This window comes from Myiozetetes cayanensis, unplaced genomic scaffold (assembly GCF_022539395.1).
Source record: "Myiozetetes cayanensis isolate MyiCay16 unplaced genomic scaffold, myiCay2020 scf15, whole genome shotgun sequence".
In the NCBI taxonomy this organism is placed as follows: domain Eukaryota; kingdom Metazoa; phylum Chordata; class Aves; order Passeriformes; family Tyrannidae; genus Myiozetetes; species Myiozetetes cayanensis.
Genome location: NW_026087159.1, coordinates 14,951,981 through 14,975,868, shown reverse-complemented (window position 1 = coordinate 14,975,868; position 23,888 = coordinate 14,951,981). Strand labels below are relative to the sequence as shown.

General features: G+C 47.3%; 1 long non-coding RNA gene across 1 annotated transcript in view; it reads left to right on the top strand.

Moving 5' to 3' along the window:
• LOC126637354 (uncharacterized) overlaps positions 1 to 23,888 on the top strand; it is a 52,540-nt gene that overhangs the window by 26,749 nt on the left and 1,903 nt on the right. The window lies entirely within an intron of this gene.

Sequence of the window (23,888 nt, the reverse complement as noted above, 5' to 3'; positions counted from 1 at the left end):
GCAGAGAAGCCAGAAGCTGAGCATATGACCAGAAATGGGTTCAGGGCTGTTCAGGGTTTCTCAGGTTAAACTGGCAGAGCATCTTCAGGCAGATTTTGAGCCTCCTGCCAAAATACTTGACAAAAGTAAATTCACACTGGTTCTGACTTGTCTCAGCAATTTCTTACAGTATGAGGGAAATGATCCTGTTGTCTGATGCTTCTGGTTTACTCAGTTCTCCTTCAAGACTCTGTAAAGACCAGATGAGTGCATTATTCAGTGTATTGGAACACAGCATGGACACCAAGATGAGCTCACTATGATCTGACATACGATTTGCAGTGAGGAAACTGGAGCTGAGCTAGGGAAGTGATTCATTACCCATGCATTCAGCCCCAGCACAGTGTTGCAGATAGTTATTCTGGGCCTTAATTGCTTCTGTTAACATCATATTCTAGAGCTCATTAGTGATAAACAATGTGTATTAATATCATTCAGACAAGAACTAAAGATTAAGGTGGAAATCCATTTGCTGTGATGGCCATTAGTCAATTCAGAGCTGGTGAATGATGCTTGAGAATCTAAAATGAGTTGGGAGAGTCAATATTTCATCAGGCAGATCCTCTCATCCTCCCGTGAAAAGTTCTTTGTCTAAAAAAAAGTTACTTAATGAGAAGTGCATGTTTGAAAAGGACACATTACTGAGCACTGCCCTATTGGTCTGCACAGCAGTTTAAATCCTGAAGAGTGGATAAGGGCCAGCCTTGGGTTTGATGGAAGCACATCTTCTTCACAAGAATCATGATGCTTGTCTCAGTGGTGAATTTGGCCCAGTGTTGCCATCTTCAATATTTTCAAATGTAGAGACTTTGCAGCTTCAGTTCCATTTTCTGGTCCAGGTAGGTTAAATTTGAGAAGCTGCCTTTTTTTTTAGGTTACTAAAAAAACCAGTAGAGAGGTAGTATGACTATTGAGTTACTTATAAAACAGAAGATCTGGAAAGGAGTTTATAAATACACATAGACCAGCTAGAAGCAGAAATTTGCTATCCCCAGTGAAGGTGCAATGTCTTAATAATTACAGGATTGTACATTGAAAGGTCTTGCTTGGGTGAGTTTATAGAGCATTGTTATTTGGAATTCATCTCCAGGATATATTTTGTACAACTTCTGGGAAGAATTCTGTGAACTGTGTATGCAGGAGGTCAGACTGGATGATCCTAATGCTGCCCATCAGAGCCCTCAGCACCCAAACTTCTGTGACAGTTGAGGAAGTGCTACAAAATCAGCTGGATGTACTTGTACAAAACTGCACGTGATCTCCCTTGACAAGTTTTACATATGAGTTGCCTCTCCCTCACCAAAGGAACCCAAATTTCTCCTCCTTTTTGTTGTTGTTGTTGTTGTTTGCTGTCTGTGATGGGGTTCATCCAAGGCAATTAATTACACCTGACAAAGTCAGCTAAAGGTTTCTGCTTTGAGGGATCACCTTTTCCTGAGGCCGAGTGCCCGCAGCAGTGTTGAGGGTGATAACTGCTAATGTCAGCACAATGATCTCATGTTTAGCCTCGGTTTTCATTTATTCTCCAGTGCAATCATTATTTTCTCCTTTCAGCAGCATTAAGAGGGCATTTCAGTTTACAGGAGGCTGCACAGCTGAGCGAGCGGCTGCACTTGCCAAAGCCCCCAGGCTTTTCAGAGCACAAAACGCCTCAAGTTACCCTTCCCACTTGGCTCGGCAAGAGGCTCGAAGGTGTCCAGTGCCCAGGGCTAATCCTGCCTTTCTTCCTCCCAGCTGCGAGCTGGATGGGCTTTGTGGCTCCCGCGGGAACAGCTCAGCGGTGCAGGGCTCTGCCCAGAGCCTGGTTCCAGGGACACCCAGGGAGCAGCTCCGACCTGCAGGGAGGCAGCGACGCCTGCAGAGGGGACCAGGGGAGCTGGGAGTGTGGGGAGCAGCTCCTGCACCGGGCTGGGTGTTTGGGAGCAGGTACCACACTGAGTGATGGCTTTGGGAGCAGGTACCACCCTGAGTGATGGCTTTGGGAGCAGGTACCACACTGAACAAGCCCTGTTGAGCATCACACTGATTTGGATGCTCCAGGAGCAGGCAGGAGCTACCTGTAACATTTTAATTTACCCCCCCCCTTTCCAGATTTTTTTTCAGCTGCTCCTCTCGAGCCTGCAGGTCAGATAAAGCCCTTCCTCAGCTGTCGATGGTGTCCGTGGTGCTACAAGAGGAGCAGCACCCATGGGATTGCCACAGACTGCCTAGGAACTGGAATTAATTACACAAGAGTCCTCTTCGGTTTTGATTTTTCAAACTTGAAGAAAGTTTTATTTAATATTTTATTTTATTTTTTGGGGGGGCAGGAAGCACAGTCTCAGATGTCTGTAATACTGACATCATTCAAAACTGCATGATCTAAAAAGAATACCAAAATGCAGTTCTGATATTTTGTAACCTTAGCCTTTATTGGATCATTTCAGCAGGTAGAGAGCAGCTAATCACCACTATTAGTCAGTAGAAAAATCTTAATTTGCACCAATTGAGGGTATTAATGTCCTTTTTTAAATGGTAAACGGCAAAAAAAATTACGTGTTTAAAAATGATCTGCCTGTGAGTCAGAGCCCTTTCTGCAGCATGTGGTCTTGCAGACCAATTTAATCAGTGACTGTCAGAGCCCAGAGGCCCCTAACAGGCCTTTATGGCTCTGCACAACCTCACCTGTGGCATCCCTTCCACACCTGCCCATGGGCTCTGTAGCCCATTTTAGTCTGAGTCTGGAGACTCCCTGCCTGCTCCAGCTGCTCTGCAGGAGTGCTGGTGCCTGGTGGAGTCTGGGTCAGCCCTCGTCAGAGGTAAGAGCAGCAGAGCCAGAGGCAGGTGCCAGAGGCAGGTGCCTTCCCCACTTGCAGCGATTTTCAAAGTGCTTTGCTGTGATCTTTGGTTCTTCTGCCATCGTGTGGCTGCCGGGGGGATGCTGGGCTGGTGTCCCCTCTGCGGGCTGGGAGTTGGTCCTGTTCGTTCCTTTGGCTGGAAAACCTCATGCCCTGCTTTGCTGCAGCCTGAACAAGGTGACACAACACCTCCTGGCTAGTGGAGAGCAGCTGTGAGCCTGGGTTATACCCCAGACCTACAGCACACAGACAATTCACAACTTTATCCCCTCCAGTTTCAGAAACAGGTGTCTCTTTTTTTTTAACCCCACTCTGGAAAAGCTGTCCTGCTGACAAGGCTGAGCAGGGCATGGAGCAGCACAGCTGTGCAGTGATCCATCCACATCTGGCTACGTGTCCCCTTGTGCCAAGAGGCTTTCACCTCAGTGTCACCCCTCTACATCCACTCAGGTCTGCACAGCACAGACCTGCTCTGAGTGCACAGCAATCACTGTAGAACTGCCTGAAAAAGCTCCTCATTCCCCTGCCTGACAGCTACAACTGCAACAGATAAACAAGATGCATGTCCTCCACACACTTTGTAATCATCTCACCTCTAGGATGTTTTTCTCCCCCAGTAGACTGAGTAGGTCCATTTTCCTGACAGCCCCCCTTTCCTGAAGCAGGAAGGAAGACAGAGTGCTCTAAGCCCCACAAAGAACCATAGGTAAGTTTCTAAGCCCAAACATTTCAGTATTTACACATACCAGCACTAAAAACTGCTTCATAACTTCTCCACTTGGGAATGTGAAGGACAGAGAGGCTGCAGACCATGAATTCGCTTCAAAGCAGCTGAACATTTCACTCCAAGGGCACTGCAGCTCCAGAGCCCCTCCCCAGCATCTCACAGACATCAGTCCACACATGGTGGAGGTCTTGGTAGAGCTCTTACTGCCACTGTGCTGCAGACAAAGGGCTCAGATCACTCAGCAAATGAAGATCTCGGAGCACACTTAATTTAAAAGCTAAATATAGCACCAGAATGATGCTTGACAGTGTTCCTTTAATAAAAAAGTTATTTGCCTGAAGATTCATGCATTTCAAATGAGAATTTGATACCTGATGATAGCTCTTTTTCGAGTACCTTGTTTTCCATTCCCACAATAGTCATTGTACCCACTACAAAATCCCAAATGCTGTACTGTTTTGATTTAAACTGAGAACCTTTGAGTATCTGTGCAGAAGTTCAGGTCCCTGAGGCCAGAAAGCCAGTGCTGTTGTCCACCATCAGCATCCTTGTGGAGTCAACAGCACACAGTAATTCAGCTACTCAAAATAAGACACAATAATCCCCTCCTGTGACTTGCTGAAGGACACAGAGCAGAGCTAAGGATTCACTCTGAGCTCCCCAGCAGCCCACACATCACAAAGCACGTTGTAATTCAGCTGCTCAGTGGAAGGCAGGTAGAGCCCTTGCCCTGCTCTGTGAAAAGTGCCATCAGTGGCTGTATCCTCTGCTTCTGGGGGGCTGAGCCCACTTCCATTTGGGAAGGCAGAAGGTACAGCCACCAGGACCATCATCCAAGATGCCATTTGTGTCCTGTGAGTCTCCAATTCCACCTTTCCTCTCTGCTGCACGACCCTGTGTCCCCTAAACACCCTCTGTCTCTAATGGGGAACCAAGTAGACACACATAGCTGAAAGTTCCTCACCTCCCACTCGAGCTCTGCCAACACCAGTGACTGCTTTGCTTCTGAACACCTCCCTCCACGAGGGCCAGGAGATGCCCCTGCCCTGCAGCAGCACATTTGATGCCCTGTGTCGATGCATTACATTTCATGACATCAATTTTGAAAGCACCCCCAGGTTGTCAGCTCTAAGAGCAGCTAACATGACAGGGGAGGTTTATCCAAGCAGTGCCCCAAGCCCTGAGACTGACAGCTCATCAATGGGGAAGAGACACTGGCCTTCAGATCCAACAGCACATCCTTAAGGAGGGTGGTAAAAATAGCCAAGCAAACCTGCCCGTCCCCAAATGCTGCCTTGGTGCTACTGAACATGCCCTGTCCCCAGAGCCAAAGAGCAGATGGGCATCTGCAAAGTCAAATATGTAAGGGGAGTGTGTGCATCCCCTCTGCTTTCTTCACAGTTACTCAGCAGAGTGGTTTGAGGCTTTCAAAAAGTATCCTGGACCAAAAAAAAAAAAATAAACCAAACCCCTTCCAGAGACTCAAACTCCTTCTGGGCAGCCTAGTGGGGATCTGTGTTCCAAACACAAGCATTACTAAGCTTCAGCAGCGTTGGTAAGTCACCCAGCCATGGGAGTTGAGAGCACCAAAAAAAGCAGAGATATTCCTCAGGGCATTGCCAGCAATTCCCTTCCTACCTGAGGCTGCAGATGGAAGTGAAGAACCAAAGCTCAGGGCCAAAGCACAAGTCAGGCAGGTCTGAAAACCTCGACAAACCAGTTCCATGTGTTCTTTGCTGCTGATCTTTTCTTCTTGCAGAGATTTTTCTTGTCTTCTCTCCTCTGTAGAGCTGCTCAGCAGCACAGGAAGCTGAAACAGAGAAGTGCAGATATCTGAGGACTTTGCAGTTCTATTTGCATGTTTTGTTGTTTTGTTTTTGTAGGAACTCACCCTGGTTCCCAGCAGCTGTTCCTTTTGCCTTGAAGCACCAGTCTAGGAGCTCATCTGATGAACATGGACGTGGTTTTCCAGAAGAGCCAGAGGGTTTATCTGCCCCAGAGAGATTGTTCTTGGCTGGGAAGTGGCTCCTCATTCCCTCTTTAGCTTTGCCCAGCAGTTCACTCCCAGAGTGTTAGCCCTGATCTCAGTTAAGGGCTCAAGCAGGTTCAAGTCAAGGATAGGTTGGTTCATATCAAATTGTCTCCAGTTAAGATTGGTTTTTTCACTCCTAATAAAGCACGGTCATAGAGCATGCATGGGATGCTTTATTACTCTGGATTAGACCATGCACTTTGAAAAATGGAACAGAAGTTGGCAGAAATGGCAACCTGTCAGGGGTCTGACTTCAGGTTGTTTGACTGTTCCTAAACTCAGCTGCTTTCAGGAAGGTGCTGCAGGATGGATTTCATCCTTGGCTAAAGGACCTGTTGAGGTAGAACATGCTACAGGCACTTGACCTTAACCTGCCACGTGGGGCATGTCTGCCCAAACCACGGCACCCTCGTGATGCACAGACCCACAGTGGGTGAGAGAAAGAAGTGAATGAGGATAAACCATGACTATAAACCTTCATGTTGTTTTTCAGTTGAAAAAGAAGTCTAGGAATTTGGAAGGTTCTTTTTCCCTTTTTTATTTTTTTTTCCCCAGACTTGCCTAGTATGTCAGGGAAAAAAAAAAAAGAAGAAAAGAAAAAGAGAATCAGCCTTTTGCATGTGATTCATGTCTAAAGACACCCACGCAGCTCATCACACTGACCTCAAAAGACAGAAATGCTGCAGCAAGACACTTTCAGAGAGAGAGAATCCATGGGCACTAAACCAGGGTGAACAAAGAGCCTGTGAATTATCAGCTCTTCAGAGCTAATCTGCCAGGCAAATATTAATACAATTACTGATCCCTGAGTCTCATTGTTTTCACTTCAGACTGAGTTTTTTTGAAGGATGGAAACTTGTCACTGCCTTCAGCAGATCTGAGCTGGGAAAAAACAAAAAAAAAACCTGAGAAAAAACTAATGAATCAAGGAAACATTTCTTTCTGTGCAAACAACCAGCCATTGGGTATGGCCAGAGGGGCAGAGATGATACCTAGTGTTGTTTCCAGCAGAAAGGCTGTTCCAGGAACGCTCCAGCTCTCAAATAAAGTGACTGCTGGCTGTGCTGCCTCAATCTGTTCCACATCAAGCTGCTCTGGATGTCCCGAGGAGGGAAGGTCTGAAGGGTCTGTCATTGCCCTGTGCTCCTGCCCTGGGTGCCAGCACAGTGAAATTGTCCTCCTGAAGAATTTCATAGCTCAGCCCAGCCCAGGCAGGAGGTTGCTGATGGCTCCCTAGAAGTGAGGAGGCTGTTTATCAAGGCATGACCTGGAGCAAAGGTCTGGCACTGGCTCCTCTCTGCAACTGCCACTGAATCCAAGCAAAGAGAAAATCCACCCTTTCCTCATCTGAATTAAAAGAGTAAAGAAGAAACTTCCTGCTTGGATATCTACAGATGAATCTGCAGGAATAATTATGGCATAATCTACTGTGATGTAGAGAGCAACCAAATCCCAGAGGTTTTCAATCTCTTTTCCCACTCCTTCATGTGTTCTCCAGCCAGTTCCTGACTTCTGCATGAATTTTTGGACTCCTTGTAAAGCACAGCTCTCTGTGGAGGAGGAATCACTGCAAAGTTTGCACAGAGACCCTCATCTGCTCAGTACACATCCAAGTTTGTAAACTGGAGCCCTCAGTGTCCCTTCTTGCTCAGGAACAGGAGCTCTCTGGGAGCACCACAGGCAGTGGTGCTGAGCACACCTGCCCAGAGATGATGACCAGGCTGAACCACACTGTCCAGCTGGGAAATCCACAGCAGGAACAGCCAAGCATCAGCCACAGTTTCAGCCCTTAGAAGATGGGGGAAGCCACTACAGCCTCAGGCAACCAGAGTCACAAGATATTCATAACTAAAAGGAAAAGTCCCTACTATGACAGCCTGAGCACTGAGCCTCCCAGCCCAGAAACTGCTGGGAAGTGCACTTTTTGGAGTTATTTTGGAATGAGATGACCTGCACAGCAGAACAACTTGCTCTTACAACTCATTCATACCTTATCTGCATCCAAGGGTTTTTTTACACCTTTTTCAATGTTGTTAAACACTGTTCTGGAAAATTCCCAACCTAAGACTGATTGTATTCAAAAATGATGTATGCCTGAGGGCAAAAGATCTTGTGAAAATATGGAACAATGTCAACATGCAAACCTGACATTTTATTCCAGAAGATGAATGAAAACCATTTACTAATACTCTGACATATCATTTAAGCATTTTGTAAGAATTTGCCTTTTACTTTCCAAATAGAAACACTTCTTAAGAGTTAAAAAAGCTTGCATAGAATAAAAAATGTAAGAGAGCATAAAATTCCAAGTTGGAGAGGCCCTGTCTATCAGTTCTTACATCACTTCTAACAGAAGATGAAAGCAAATGGAAGGAAGGTAAAAGCAAGACTGTGAGTTACTAATTCTCTCTAGTACCTTAAAACCACTTCAGCTCCTGGGCTTCTGAGGCAGATGCAATTCCTCTGTCTTTAGCAGCCCTGGCAGGGATGTCTTTCATTGGCTGACCACCTTCCCCCTGATCCCAGGCAAACCTTTGCCATCTGTGATATCCCTTTGCAGGCAGATCTGCAGCTCAGCTGCTGGCTGAGTGAAGGACCAGGGCCTTTTGCTTGCCTCCAAACTGCTCCTGCCAGTTTGATCTGGTGGCTCCAGGTGCTTGGAGTGGAAAACAGGTCAAGAGTCAGTGGCCAAGCACTCTCTCTCTCCTGCTCATGTGTACACACGCTGTGGGCACAGAGATGAGGGGCTGGAGTAGATGCTGGAGAGTGTAACAGAAGAGGTGCTGGGATTCAGCACAATAATATAAAGTCTTTTGATAGACTGATAGGTTCCCTCCCAAGTTGTCACAAGGCAAGAAATTTCAAAGGCTTCATTGTCAACCTTTCTGCATGAATAAACGATTCAAAAATAGCAGAATTTCCTTTGATACAAAAAAATCTGGCTTCTGCTAAGCAGTGCTGTTGAACAAGCAGATTCTGTGGCACTTTTCCTCTATTGTTTCTTTCCAGAGACAAGCTCTGTGCTGTCCCCAGTCCAGGTGACGCCTGTTAGCAGTGAGAGGGTGCGACAGGCACTTCAGAAGTTTCCTTTTTCACCTGCTCGGGGAAGGAGAGCTCTGAAGCTGCAGCCCAGAAGTGATTTCTTGCCATTTTCTCTCTTTGTGCTTCGCTGCAGGTTTCCACCTCTGGTCTGCAGCACCCCAGGGAAAATACATACTCCTTGTAAGCTGTCAAGACAAGGTAACTCACTGAAGGAAGTCATAATCAGGAGGCTAAAATTAGCTGTGGAGCGGGTGCATCTTCACTGGGAAATACTTAGATGCTGCATACTGATGGAAATGGAAAACAGGGAGGGCAGCCTGGATGCAGTGGTGAGCAGAGAAATGATAGAAGCAGCATTTCACTTCTCCCTCTGTCCTCAAATATTGCTTCTCTTTTAATTTCTGCACACTTTTGGTCTCTCTCCATTTTAAGCAGAGAGCAGTGCAGAGGCTTTCCTCTCTTAGATGCTTGGTGTTGTTTGTTTTTGTTTGGATTTTTTTCCTCCCCTCCCCTCTCCTCATTTGCCCCTTTTCCTTTTCTCCAAAGAGCTTTCTTGCATGGAAAAATGGCAGCCACCTGCTCCTATTGTGAGGCTGCCTGCAAATGGGAACAGCCACTTTACTGAGCACAACTGCCTTTGGGCAGAAGCAAGGCCCAGCTGGGACTAAGATCTACAAGTGGACAATTAGCAGCCAAGTAGTGGACTAAAGCTGGTTATTTTTATTGCTGCCCCGAGGAGGTAGGTCAGGCAAGGCAAAACATTAGTGTAACCAGCAAGCTGTGAGGATCTGAAGCTTCTGCAAGCCCTGAAACACTCGTGTCCTTCATTTCTGCACAGCACTGGGCAGCAGGGAGGTGTTTTTCTCCTCATCTTGTTTGCAGCCTGTCAGCTGTTGAAAGCACCTTTTGGTTACTGTTTTTCGTGTGTCATTTTTAAAAGCCAATTTTGCCTTTTTTTCTTCGCTCCCTCTGTGCTAAACCCACACCTCCAGCACCACCCCAGCCAAGTGACCCCCCTGTCCAGTCCTGCTGCCAGAGGAATTCAAAAAGAGGTGTCCACAGTTTCCTTACACTTCTTTGTGCCTCACCACCATCAACCAGCGCTGCTGGGCAGCAGAGCCAGGCTGACCTGCGAGGCCAGAACGTAGATCAGAGGTGGAGATCAGGAAAAATTTCCTCCTGGAAAGGCTTGTCAGGCATTGGAACAGGTTGCCCAGGAGAGTGGTGAAGTCACCACTCCTGGCAGTGTTCATAAAACATGTGGATGTGGCACTTGAGAAGGTGGTTTCGTGGTGGCTATTCTGGTTGGACACTTGAACTTGGTGATCTTAGAGGTCTCTTCTGACTTTAATAATTCTGTGATGGAGAAGCTGCTTCAAGCTGTGGCGGATCTGCCAGTGGCAAACTGCAAAGCCAGCTGGGAATGACCTCCCTCAACACAGACTTTTGGGTTGAACTTTTCTTCCTCCCACTTTTCAGGTGTGTTTTCGTGCAGGAAATGTGACATCAGAGGCAGAACTGAACCCTGCCTGTCTGAACCCTCCACACACTGTTACGACTGCTCCTGGAGCCTCAGTGACACCCCACATAGTGCCAACCAACCTGGCAGCTGAGTTCCCAGAATAAATGCACAGGACTTTTTATAAATCCGGTGTGATGTCAGAAAACTTCCCTTTTTAGCTTTTGCCTCATCTATCAGCTATAACTTGCTCATGGTTGCTGAGCCATAAATAGAGTTAATGTAGGCTAAGGTTCACAAAATCGTTTCAAGAAGTTAAAGATCATTAGGAGAGAGCTGGAATCTCCTACAGGGTATTTATTGCCTTAACCTTCTGGCAGGATGAGAGGCACGAAAATGTGATGAAAATACACAATACCTTATTGTAATGCAGGAAAGCTCTTCAAACATATTTTATACCTATCATCATGAAGGACTTAAGGCACCAAGTAGATAAAAGGTTTTGTTTGACCTAAAAAAGTCAAAGGTTGAGAAGCAGGGACAGACAGGGGGACTTGTACTCCACTTCCAGAGCATCTCTTCAGTCAAAGAACATCTCTGCCTCAGCCAGTGAATCAGAAACATCACAGAGCCCAAACAGCAACAAGAATCTAGCTAGCAGGTCAGTGGAGAAGGACATTTAAGCCAGAAGCATTTGCTGTTCTTTCTTCCTAGTTATTTACCACAAGGCAGGAATGTACAGTGACACAACTCACGTGCATCCACTTCTTGAGGTGTTTGTGAGCACATCCAGGGATCACCCACTGCTCTGGCAGTTGATAAAACCTTCCTTTGCAGTGTCAGATCCTGGGGAACAGAAAGACACAAACTTAAGGGGAGGAGCAAAACAGGAAAAAACTTCTCCCTTCCAAACCAACAGTATTTTTCGTCTCCATTCACTTCCTTCTATTTCCCCATTTCAGAAATGGCAGCTGTGCTTAAATATTTAGAAAGAAACCACGAAATGGTGAATTTTGTAAAGCAGGAAGACTGAACATAAAGGCTCACAGATCCCAAATTATGCAGGACAGAAGTCTTCCTCCATTTCCTTTACTAAATGCCTCTCAGATGTGCAAGGACTCTGTCACACCCCCAACTCCCATTCCAGTCTCAGCCACCCTTCATTCACCTCCTTACTTTTCCCAAACTTCAGGTGGGGTTGGTATCTAACACAGGATATTTTTTTCTTTTAAGAAAGCCACCTATTGCACAGTTACTTGTTTCTAGCTGCTATGAAGCAATTAACCACCAACAAAATAATCTAACAGATAAATCAAACTACATTGCACCAATCAGCATTTTTTTTTTGGTGGACAGCTGGGCCAGCTGTGACATTATCAGCTGTATGATACTGGGGGCCCAGAAGGCCCTCTTGCATATAAACCAAATGATATCTATACAGTCATTGGAAAATAATCTTATCTTTGATGCCAAATCATTAAAGAACGGGTTTATAATTATTTTGAAAATACAGTCACAACCACTCCTTTCCATCCCTGTGGGACAAGCAGCAAGAACACAGCCCCTCTGCCTAGAATAATTTCTTCAGGAGCACTGCAGTGAGCCACAGAAGATCATGCAGAGTTCATAAAAATGCAGCTCCAGCATTATTTATTTGGGTGGTAGAAGTGCAGGTCTCTTGCCTGGTGACTTTCATGTTGTTTCAGATAGGGATTCTTGGAAGATTTCAATTTCAGATTAAAGATTTATGAACTTCATGTTGGTGACAGCATAGCAAGCCTGCAGGTGATATGTCCAAAGGCATATGGTATTTGAGGACAGAACTATTTCAAGCCAGAAGGGTTTCTTTTGGGGTTTAGTTTATCTTAAAAAAAAAAATAGACAGAGAAGACTTTGACCTTAGAAATTCTTAGATACATTCCTAGACTGGCAATCAAATTAAAAAAACCCAAAGCTCAGTACAGTTTACACTTTAATATTAGTTTTCCTAATTGTAGATCCAGTGCTTTCCACTTAAACCACTACAGAGCCTTCAGTAAGTCAGAGGAGGAACATTCCTGTGTCCTCTGAAACTCCTGCTCGTCACTGCCAGGGTCCCACCTCCCTGCCAGGGGATCCCAAAACACCAGTCCAGACATGGCAAAACCCTTCCAAGCCTTCCTGGTTTGTCTCAGCAGCCCTCCAGTGCTGAGCATGGCTCAGCATATTCAGAGGCCTGATCAGCTCTCTCTCGAGTCAATCTGCCCAAAATTAGTTTCCAATTAATTTATAGGTTATTCATCTTCTAGGAAATTTTTTTTTTCTGCCTTAAAGCTACACTTTTCAGGAGAGTGATACACTGAGGGAGATGTGGGCTGTAAAACAAGTATATTTTTCACATGGAGATGTGGGAAGCCTCAAATTAGTGGAAATATAATTCCAACTGAAAGACAAAATTGGTGAGGGCAGAAGATTAAAGGGAGAGCAAGGGGCTGTGAGATTACATCATGCAGTCTTCTGGGGTAGTGCTAATGTTGATTTAAGGCTTCAGTTCCCAAGGCCTGCCACTAGATGGTAATAAAAACTAAAATAATACCGACTTGGCTTTAGCATCTCTGCCAACTGCAGCTGCAGGGGTTTCCCAGCACCATCACAGCCCCCCTGTCTATGCCTTGAGCTCAGAATAAAGCCACTTGCCCCCTGAAAGCCCAGCAGAGTGACCTTCCCTCCAAACCAGCACACCCTGCAGATGCTGGGCTCTTCAGCTGTGCTTTTTCTAGCCCACTGCACGGTGGTACCTGCCAGCAGGGCCAGCTGGTGTGGGCACAGGACAGAGCCAACCCGTGGCACAGTCCCCTCCAGGGCCCTGGCCACGAGCCACACAGCAGCTTTAGGCAAGTCTTTGCTCCACATTCCCTCAGGCATCCACCTTGTGTGTAAAGATATCCGTGCTTCACACACTGCTCCCGACAGAGATGGCCTTCCTGACATGCAGTTCAGAGAGAAAAACCAGGTTTTTTCCTGGCTTTGCATTATTTTGGGGTCCAAGATCACCTGAGACAGCCTGAGACAGAGCCAGGGTTCCAGCAGAAAGGCTCATTGCTAACCTTAACAGTCCTCACCTGAACAGAGCTTTTAAAAACACCAGGAAATCATGGAAAATCGCTGGATTTAGGAGCGAAAAAACCAGCCTGAAAAGTAGTATGAGCTCAAAGCCAGTTCAGAGCTATCCTTTCCAGTCACCAATAAAACCAGTGCTTTAGTAGAGGCAACCAGGTGGATGCACCTGCTTCATCACCTTCCCCCAGAGATCTCACCTTCCCTCTGCACCAGGTTTATCACCCTGTGTCACCTGCACTGGTTGGGTCTCATCTCCTGTGGTCAGTTCTGGTGATGGCAGAGTGGAGTTCACTGCTCTTCAGCCATGCCCCATGCTCCATTCCTGGGATTTTTTTTCTCCTTCCTTCACATATCTTTTGGCCTCTCTTTAGCAGAACCACCAGGCTGAGAGCTTCAGCTGCCCATTTCTAACCTTTCCTGTGTTCTCTAGGAGAGAGCACCCTTGGCCTGCCTTGCACAAGGCAGTCACACAGCTTCGGGAGCTCAGCTTCTCTTCAGATATTTATTTTACATATTTGGAAAATATTTTTCATAAAAAGGGTTGTCAAGCATTGGCACAGGCTGCCCAGAGAAGTGATGGAGCCACCACCCCTGGAAGTGCTCTAAAAATCCTGTGCCTGTGGCTCTGAGGACACGGTTTAGTGGTGAACGTGGTGGTGGTGCTGGGTTGATGGTTGGACTTGGTGAACTTGGAACCATTAGGGTTGGAAAAGGCCTCTCTGACTTGCATAATGGGAGAGTTTTGCTGTTCCAAAATAGGGTCATCCATTGGATTTCTTGTGGTGAGCCAAAGCCAGGGTACCACGGTCCCAGCCACAGAGGGCTCCCTGAGGGGACACTTTCCTCTTGAAGAAGGTCCCCACAGAGCATCCTCCTCACGTACCCAGGCAGGGGCTCCACCTCCTGCCACTTCCACAGGGATTATCATCTCCCTCTAGCAAGGCTTGAGCGGTCTGGAAGGAAGATCTTCAGCAGGACATTTGAAACACTGGGATGAGTGGGGCTGCTGGAGGCACCGCAGTGCTCGGGAGGTGTCGGGAGCACCGGACCATGCGCTGTCAGGAGCAATCCTGCCTTGGCAGGGAGGATGGACAAAACAGCCTGATAGATCCCTTCTTTCCATCCTGGCATCTCTTAATTTCTCTGTTAATGACTTGTAATCGTGTCCTACGTGTCAGGACACATTTTGATGCCTTGCTTGACAAAGTGCTGGGGCCAGTAAGATCATTCAATTAACTGCACAGCCCAATATCTCCTCCAGCACCAAACCCTCCCATCCCAAATCAGCTGGGATCCTCCTTCTGTACCTCTGCAAGGGCCCAAGGGGGAAGGGAGCAGAGCAGAGAGAAACATTCATTCCCCTCATTTAAAAATGTAAAGCACATTCAGGACTGCGTGTAATAGTGTTGTAAATCTTATTTCCATAAAGTACCTCCAGGGCTAATTCACGAGACATTAATCATATTCCAGCTTCTCCCAGCTGTTAGCTCATCTGCAGGGTTTTTAATAAAAGATTTTGTGTGCATTTTCAAGAGGCAAAATTGTACCAATGAGGGCTGGTCTACTCAGAGCTGAGATTTCCACGGCCTGGAACAAAAGCCACCTTAGAGGCTCCCAAGCCTGTGCCTGGAAGGTTTCCCTCCCCAGCTGAGCCCTTCTCAGCTCCAACCAGGGTGACCTCACTCTCCATTCAATGACGCCCCATGGTGATGAAGTTTGGCTGAGGGACAGGCAATAATACATTTCCAGGTCACTTCCTTCCAGTGAAATCTGATTTATTCCCAGCCAGTTCATTGGCATTGTTCAGCGGCAGAACCCTTAATTATTCCTTTAAATCTCATTTCAAATTCCAAGCACTGCCTCCCTTTAGCCTCCTGGAATTATAATCTTGCCATGTGGATAAACACACTTTTTTCGTTAATCATGGAATGGCTTGGGTTGGAAGGGACCTTAAGTATCATCTTGTTCCACCCCCTGCCATGGGCAGGGACACGTTCCACCAGCCCAGGTTGCTCCAAGCCCTGTCCAACCTGGCCTTGGACACTCCCAGGGATGGGGCAGCCACAGCTTCTCTGGCCAACCTGTGCCAGGGCCTGCCCACCCTCACAGGGAAGGATTTCTTCCCAATATCTCATCTAAACTCCTCTCCTTCAGTTTGAAGTTGTTCCCCTCATCCTGTCCCTACAGTTCTCCAGGAAGGGTCCTTCCCTGCCTTCCCTGTAGGCCTTTCAGATACTGGCAGGCTGCCATGAGGTCTCTTCACAACCTTCTCTTCTCCAGGCTGAGCAGCCACCACTTTCCCCCCTCACCTGTCTGAAAGCCTCCTTTCCAGGAAGGGCCCTGTTTCATCTCTGTGTCACGTTGGGGAGGTGACAAGCTCTCAGGGATGTGGGGTCTGACGTCTTGGGGACTAGGAAACTTGATTTTCCCTGCCTGGGGAATGCCACAGCACATCCAGAGAGATGGGATACTCCTCATTCAAATGCTGCACATACAATGGCTGTTCAAAGTCCTCCTCCAGGAACGTTTCCCCCTGCACCCCAGCCCCTCCTGCATCTGCTCACTCATCCCTTGGGCCTCACTGAGTCCTCCTCTCTGGTTGCTCATGGCAAAAGCCACCCCTCAGGTGGCCAGGCTGGTGCCTCCCTGTCCTCCCCCACGCTCTTCCTCCAGGTCAGCCTGGGATGCCAAGGGAGAGACGGTGCTGCCAGCCAGGCAGCAGCTCTGCCCTCAGCCCCTGCTTCCTCGAGCTCTTCTTCCATATGCAAAGCCAGATTTGGGAGGATTTCATTGTCTAACTCCATCCCCTAAATCAGCTTGTTGGCTAATCCTGTTTTAAATGTACTCCACATTTCAGGGAACATCACTGGTTGCTGAAGCCCCTCTTGCTCCAATTAATTACATGGAATAACGTTAAAACCAGTCTCAAACTGCAGGAGCCTGGTTGTTACGGGGCAGATGATTTCCAAAAGCAGTTTCCTTTCCACTGGGAAGGCTATAAAAATTAAAGCAGGAGCCACCTGCATTCATCACAAAGGGAAAAGGCTGGACAGCTTTCCATTATCAGGACAAGCAGTTCACAGTAGCAGCACTCACTCAAGGTAGCATTCCTATCTGATAACTCAATTTTTCTTTGAGTTTCTTAACCACTTGAAAAAAAAAAAAATTAAAAATATAAAAAGCCACTTCACTCTGAAGCGTCCAGGTGTTCAGATCTGCTGTTTTCCAAGGGGAGTGTTTAAACTTCTTCTGTCCTTTTCTCAGCTGAAGTTAAGCAGCAAATTTGCATCAGCTCCTCAAGCTGCATCTTTAGAAATCACTGATGTTACTAAATCCTACTCTTACCAAAAGAAGATTTGTTGTCAGTGCCCTCCAGTGATCCCAGGTGTGGAATGGGGCTAGCAGCTATTCCCACCTTCAATCCCAGCTGCTTTGCCAGCTTGAAGGACCCCAGTGGCTGGGAAAGGCTGGCAGGGGCCTCCAGCTGCTCACAAAACCCTTGGCTGCTGCTGCACACCAGGGATGGGTGACCAGCACTGGATGGGAATGGGGACCTGGCCCTCAGCCTGCACTGAGCACACAAACCAGGGGGGGTCCAACCTCACCGAGAAGTCATCCCAGTATTTGTGCAGGATAAAGCAAAAAAAACCACACAAAAAACCAAAAAACAAAACAAACAAAAAATCAAACAAACAAAAAAATCAAACAAACAAAAAATCAAACAAACAAAAAATCAAACAAACAAAAAATCAAACAAACAAAAATCAAACAAACAAAAAATCAAACAAACAAAAAATCAAACAAACAAAAAATCAAACAAACAAAAAATCAAACAAACAAAGAAAACCAAACAAAAAACCCAAGCCTGAGCAAATCCAAGTCAAAATGCTGATTGCTGCTGCATGTTGGGTAGGAAGGTACAGCCTGTGCTCCAAAGCTTTTTTTCTGTTGACATCTATAAAACACATCTCCCCAAGCTCAGCACAGGCACAAATGTATCCCCTTGGGACTGCACCCTTGTTTCTTTGCCTGCCTGCAGCTCTCTGCTCAGAAGAGCCCTTGCACTGCCTCTCTCCTCTCTTCTCTTCACATTTGCTTCTCCTTTCTGGGAGCCTTCCTTCCCAGATGACAGTCCAATACTGCAGCTAGTCCAGATATGTCACTCTCCAAAGAAAGAGGGACGTTTTTCTGTGATTAGAATCCTCTCTCCTAATCCACTGCCCACCCTGCTGCAGGCCTCTTACCTCCTGTTGCACCTCAGCTTGGTCTTTAACACCATAAAACAGGAATACCTCATTAGAGGCAGCAAAATTCAAAAGCATGGTGTCAGCACCCTGACTGCATCATGGCTAAAAAGTGGCCTCACAAGTGATACAGACAGCAAAAAAACCCCCAAAAAAACCAAAACACCCCCCTGCAACAACCCTGATTCCTTTTCTCACCTTTCCTTTGCTTTCCTTCTGAAAAGATGATGCTTTTGTTCTAGTACTTCTGTAGGTTCCCCACTGCCCCTCACAGCCAGGGAAAACAGACTCTCCACATTGTCACCAGACAACTTTATTCACACACACAGAATTTGCTTTCTGCATTTCCCATTGGAAAGAAGCTCTCACCTCACTGCTATTATCTGTGTACTTCTTTTGAGCACTAAAAAAGCCCAACACCAAGTGCTATTAAACCTACATGATGCCAGCAGTTCCCTTCATGTTTTCCAGCTGCATGGCTTGTCTGTGCTTCCCTTCTCTCAGCCCCCACTGAAGAACCAGACCCCCCCACACACAAATTGCCAGCCCATCACACGTTTGGCTGATAGCAGTAATTATTTTGGAGTCCCACAGCTGCAACTGAACAGAACCACCACGAGTTCTGTGAGCAGCTTAATTTGGTCATCTGGATAATCTATTTGTTTTCTCAGTGTTAGGTAGTTTAGATTGATTTTGCTATTATTTTCGGCTCCACAGGAAAGAAAATTGGTAAATAACTTTTTTTTTCTTTTTTTCTTTTTTTTTTTTTTTAAACTCTGACAATCATTAACTGTCAACAGACCATCAGACAATCAAACTGCCACCAGCAGAGATCACTCTTGGAGGGAAAAGACCACAAGTTTCATAGGCACTCTCAGGTCAGGCCTGGGCAGAGCTGCTACTCATTGAACACAACAAAAGCCAGGCAGCTCTCCCACCTCTGCCCCCACACAACCCTGGAAATCCAGTTTCCCTCTGGAAAAAGAGGCCCTGTGGGTCCATAAGGCTGCACCTCGAGGAGGGTGCAGGCACACACAGGACACAGCTCTGAGCCCGACCTTACCCTGCAGAGCTCAGAACCAGCTGGGTCAGAGCCTGTTCCCAGGCATGCAGCAAGCCATCTGCCACCTGCCCTGCTGACAGACCAGTCTGTACCACCCTGTGCCCCTTCAGCAACTCATCCTGAGCGCTGGAGGGGAAAATTAACCCCCCTCCCCAATGTCTCAGGCAAATCATTAGCAGCAGATTCACATCTCCAGGCCTTTGTCTTCACACTGAACCCTCCTGCTCCACCCAGCCCCTGGCCAATAACAGAGCACAGCACACCTCAAAGCTTTCCAAAAAACATACCTCAAAAACTCCCCTCCAAACTCCTCCACCAGCCCAGCCCTCTCCTGGAGGGCTTTGCCCATTTTAGCTCTCACTCAATACAGCTGTGGCAGGCAGGGCTGGTGATGGGCAGCTCTGCTGTTATGTGAACACCACTTCTTCTGAGATGAGGCACTCCATGAGCAATCAAATACCACCTCATTCCCCCTCCAAATTTAAGATTTCAGGAAGTCAGGGAGAAGTATACGTCCTATTTAGCTTGGAGCTCCTCTACAAAGCATTCAGGGCAAGAGGAAATAGCCTCAAGTTGTGCCAGGGGAGGATTAGACTGGATATTAGGAAAAATTTCCTCACAGAAAGGGTTGTAAAGCATTTGGAACGGGTTGCCAGGTGGGGTCACCTTCCCTGGAAGTGTTCAAGGGACATGTGGACGTGGCACTTGAGGAACATGGTGGTACTGGGTTGATGGTTGGACTAGATGATCTTAAAAGGCTTTTATAACCTTCATGATTCTGTGCTCTGCAGGTAACACAAACCAAAGGTCCTACTGCACAGGTAGTGCTCTACTTAAGGAAAAGTAATGTGTTTTCCTGCCAAGAGCACCAAGAGGTTCTGATCCTAACCCTCTTTCACACACTTCCCATACAAATATGCCCTGCTATGATCCATGGCCAGATAGCCACAGGTTTCTCTGAGTGAGCATTATAGGCCAGGTTTTGTTCCCACCTACCCTGGATGACAAGGACTCCAGGGGAAAATCTAGGGGAGGATTTCCAGTCAGGCCAGTTCAGGACTGACTGCACAACCAGTTTTGTCCAAGGAGAGATCTGGACATCTGGCAGGGAGGAGAATCAGCACACATTGAGGCTTAATTTTATGCCCAGTCAGGCCTTCACACCTCCTTTTCCCCCAGCTCCACATAATAGGCCACCCTTTTCCTAAATATTTGCTTGAAAACAGCTCCTGACTTTATCCTTGGAGCTGGAAAGATAAACTCTGAGGTTCTGTCTCAGGCCAAGCTGCGTGTGCTGCAGCAGCCCAGCTCTGTCTGCAGGCAGGCAGGCTCTCTCTCCCCAGGCAGATTTTGAGGAGCTGTCTGCTCCTGGGTGCCAGCCTTTGTACACCCTTTCACTTCCCTGGCAGAGGAAAGTGCTGCCAAAGCTGCAGGGCTGAGGGGGGCGTAACCTTTGTGCAAAGGGAATGATGACACGGTGGTACCCAGGGAACCAGGGATGGCTCCAGTCTCTTTCTCCCTGGCATAAAGGGACATCTCCTGCTTGAGGGGTGACACAGACACCTCAGTTTCCCTCCTTCACAGACTTTTCACCAAGCTTTCCCCTTACTGAGTGGTTCCTGGAGTGTTTTGAGGGTAGGGGTGGGATTTGCTTCACCCAAATGCCTGTGTGGTTTCCCCACCTCGAGCACTGTCAGCATCCTCGCTTTTCCCTGGGTGCAGTGCCTTTTTTTGTAGCATTCATCTCCCTTGGGAGAATGACTGGTGCATGTCATGATCAGACAGTCTGATACAGAAAAGATTACACATATTACACCAGAAAGGGAAATGAAAGAGGGTTTTTTTAGGCCTCTGTGTTCATTAATAGTCTTTAGTTGCTTAAATCAGCATCATCTGGGACCCCCTTCCATGTCACCCTCAGTCTAAGAGCTATAGTTTAGCTGTGACAGTTTCCAGCTTTGTCTTCAGCTGCTCCTGACTGAACTGGTGCATGGGCAATGTCTTCCCTTGCCTGGTGGTGACCACAGGCTCCCCAGAGCTTGTTTGATGGGGTGAGGTTGCACCCTGGCTGGTGAGGGTACTGCTGGCACTCAGATTGGTTGTCCTTTCCTTGGCTCTCCTCTCCTGATGGATTTCACGGGTAGACAAGATGGGAAAGGGAGGATGAAAAGAGAAAAACTTATCTCCATGCTCAGACTGTCACTGGATAAACAGCAAAGGCTGAAAACCAGGATGTGTTGGCAGTTTGCAGCAGGCAAATCTAGAAATTAGAGAAAGAAGTCACCTGGCAGGTGGGGAATACAAACCACACTTTCTACTGCCCCTTGCACAGCCCTTGTACTGACCTCAAAAAGATGGGGGGGATAAGACCCCACAGCTCATGTGTTTGGCTGTGAGCACAAGATTAGCTGGTGGAAAACTGCATTTCCAAGGTGCAGCTCAGCTCTGGTGAGAGCCTCTGGCAAACTCCTACTGCTTTCAATAGCATGCATGGAGAAATCCAGAAACACCAGGCTCTCTGTTGATGTAACTTGATGGATTTGTCAAACACATTTTTTGCAGCTTTACCATGTTTTTATGTGGTGCAGAATCATGAGCTTCTTCTGCTTTTGATACAGCATAAATGCCTTGAATTGCTTGGAAGGGAAAGCTGACCTTTTGTGTGCTGGTGCTGTTCCACATCACCATGGCAAGGAGACACAGGGATAGGGGATAAATGGCTCTTGCTCTGCCAGGCAGTGTAGCCCTGGGGTCTGGAGAGAGGATAAGTGTCCCAGAATACCTGGGGAAGGAAGAGTCAGATCTTGCTCATTGTCTCATGGCAGAGGGAAGGGAGAACAGCCATGCTCTGCAAGATGCAAGTGCTCAGTTGGATGCTCAGTTGGGTCAGGAGGAGATGCATTTGCAGTTCCACAGGAGGGGTGTTTGTCCCTGGGTCCAGCATCTTCACAGCCCAGCTCTGTCCCTCACCATTCCCATCCCTACTGGCAAGGATGGTCCCACACAGACAAGGTCCTCAGCATAACTCAGGGTCAGATCCCTCTTGCAGGGGTTTTCTTGCACTTTCTGCCTCTCCCTCTGCATCATGCAAGGCCTCCCTGGTTACTGCAGTGTTTGAAGACTTGGTTGAAGAAACTTTCTTTCAGCCAAACTTCAGAAGAGTCTCTCTGGGAGCAGTTTAAACTTTTTTCCCCTTAAGTAAGGCTTTGGCTGAGAGCAGCTGCTCCACTGTCAGTGATGACAAGTGGAGAGTGGTGCAGAGCCAAACACGAAGGAGGAGCAGAAGGAACAGCAATGGAGAACAGCAGCATTGCAGTGGCTTGTAAGTTTTGGCATCAGCCAAACTGGAAACAGGGACATGTGGGAAGCAGGGTCAGGGGAAGGTGAACAGCAGAGAAGCTACTGAACAAGTCAGCCAAGCCTTTGTATGGGTGCTCAGCACTGGCACCACTGGTCTGTTGTGAGGACATTCCAAGCTGTTATTGGTCCCTGATCCTTGCAAGCCTGGCTGCAGCAGTGGACATGAGGTACATTAACAAGTGGCTTTAATGGTCCTCAGCAGGCAACCCTGGCCCTGCCAGGCTTCCCACAGCACAGTTGGGAAGATCAAAGCTGTCAGGAGCAAGTGCCAATCTCCCTGATGGTGACAAGGGGAACAAATGCGATTAAGCAGGAGGGAGGAGGCTCTGCCCAGGTCTTCCCTGACAGCAGCAGGAGTTTGGACAACAGCTGGTGTTGATCTTATGTCCTGCCCTAGGCTGGGAAGGATGAGGAGCAGGTAGGGGAGGAACTGATCCCCATCCCAGCTTCACACAGGTCTGTGTGGGAGGAACTGCACTGCCAGCTCCTGGCACCGCAGTTTTCATCCTTCCCTCTGCTCTGAGTGCCCAACGACAGTCTCTCCTCCTCCCTCAGACCCCCCATCCCCAGTGTGGGAGGCACTGAGCCCAGGCCTTTCCTCTCTCCTTACTGGGAGCCTGAGAGGGGGATGGGGAATTTCCCTGTGGTGATCCCACTTCTGATGCTGACTTTGTAACAGACACTTATCATGAATTAATTATGCATTATTAGCATCCATTATTCATTCCTATTATGTGTACATACATTTGTGGTGCTGAATAATAAGGGAATTATGCCAAACAATTAAGGGAAACAGCCTTGAGAGAAGGGGGTGCCTCACAGACAGAGGGGGTTTGGTGAGGGCTGGCACCAAACTGGATGGGGGAAGGAGGCAAACAGACCATGCAGGAGGAAAGCCAGGGCAGAAGACAAGAAAGTGGAAGAGATGTGTGAATTACAGCTGGTTGAACAGACTATTTTTCATGTGAGTGGCTGAACCCAAAGAAATCAGAGGAAATTTGGGTCAACCATTTTGTCAAAACAAAGTCAGGCCTAAGTGGTTTCTTCAACAGGAAGAGAAAAATGTCATTTGTTGTCTAGTCTGGTTTTTAATGTTAGGATAAACAAAATTTGCATCCATTTCAAAATTTTAGAATTGTCCATTTCAAAACATTTCAGCTTGATGTCAAAACAAAAGTGTTTCAACAAAAACGTTTCAACACATCCTGCAGGCTTTTGGCTGAAACTCTTGGTGGAATTTGACCTAAACTTGCACACAGGTCGGGTCTACTGCAAAAAGGAAAATTTTTAAGCAATTTGGCATATTTGTTTTGATCCTTCATGGCCCTGTGGGGAGGGGAGAGGAAGGAATCTCCCAGGGCTCAGGGGAGAAAAGCAGATCGACCAGCACAGTTCAGAGACACGGCGTGTCCATGAAATACCAGAGCTGCAGCAGAGCCGGGGAGAGGAAGCTCAGGTTTTCAGAATCCATCTCAATTGATGGAGATAATTACAGGTGCCATGTTCCCAATTTCTTCTTCCGAGGATTCTCTTCTTTAATAAACTCATTCTAACAAATTGATCACAGCCTCTCCGGAACTCAGCGCACATCAAAGCCATTTTTAAGATTGAAGAGAACACTTTAGGTGAAAAATAGGAATGAGTGCCAGACTTTGTAGAGATCTAAATCTGCCTGAGCTGTAATACAATTGAATTAACTTGCTGTCTTCACATGCCTGCTACTCAATACGTTCATGGATGCCTGTCTGATTCTGAGCTTTGGGCGGGGCTGAAACCAGAGCCCCAAAATCCCAGGAGAGACAACCACCCATGGGACCTGCCCCTGTGTCCTCTGGGGGCTGCACCCAAGCTGAGGACTCCCTGGCAAGCTCAGGTGAGTATCACCCTGAAGTGTCCCAATGCAGCTTGGGTGCCTTTCCCCTGTGCTGTTTTGGGCTGACTTCATGGAATCAGAGAATCACAGAATGGTTTGGGTTGGAAGGGACC